We start from the raw sequence: 888 nt of genomic DNA, 5'->3' as shown, positions 1-888 counted from the left end.
AAATGTCTTAAAATATTAATGTAACTAATAAAAATTGGAAGGGGAGTTGCAGATGGAATGAGGTAGGGTACGTGTACTGAATTTCACACCTTTTCATTGTAGGAAACTGAAAAACTGTGTATTATTTGAAGTTGATATGGCCAGCAATGTGCGGCCACATATGGGTTAGTTCTGTTGTGTAGAAGACATAGAAGACCTAAATCCAGAACTATTTCTAAATGGTTAAATTCTGGGAAGAACAATTAAGGATGGAGAGGGGAGTGTTTAGCTCAACACGGAGAGAAATACTTTTACTGTCATTTGCATCATTAGGCACTCTTAAGGTTATTTTTATTTTTTTTTACATGTCACAATCAGTCTTTTATAAATAATAATGTATGTATTTACAAACTCCTGTTGCTGCTTTGGGAGTGGGAACTGGGAAGGTTGAGCTCCATGTTCTCCAAGGGTATCCCAGGTCTCTAGCCCTCTTATCCCCAGCTGCTTTAAGGAATGTGAGATTATCTGGTGTCATGATACACCCAGGGACATTGGAGAGAACACCTTCCCCAGAGACAACCTGGAAAGCCTGTTCCAGGTGAGGTCAAAGGAGAACAATGTCCTCTCGTGCGCCAAGTGCTGCCGGCTGCTCAGCAGGAAGACCTGGAGAGGCAGATCTCCTGGAAACCAACTTCCCATTGCACTACTCTTTCCCTTCTGCCTGGCACAGGGAGTGCCAGGGGCTGGTCTAGGATACTCCACCTGCCTTCAGGCCATCCATGTTAGATATTCCCATAAGCCACTGAGCTCAGACTTTTGAAAGACAATTTTGGCCAGGCGCGGTGCTCACACCTGCAATCCCAGCACTTTGGGAGACCGAGGCGGGCGGATCACCTGAGGTCAGGAGTT

Source organism: Macaca thibetana, chromosome 4 (assembly GCF_024542745.1).
Source record: "Macaca thibetana thibetana isolate TM-01 chromosome 4, ASM2454274v1, whole genome shotgun sequence".
NCBI classification, from domain to species: domain Eukaryota; kingdom Metazoa; phylum Chordata; class Mammalia; order Primates; family Cercopithecidae; genus Macaca; species Macaca thibetana.
The sequence above is the reverse complement of the archived record's forward strand: the minus strand, read 5'-3'. Positions refer to the sequence as shown.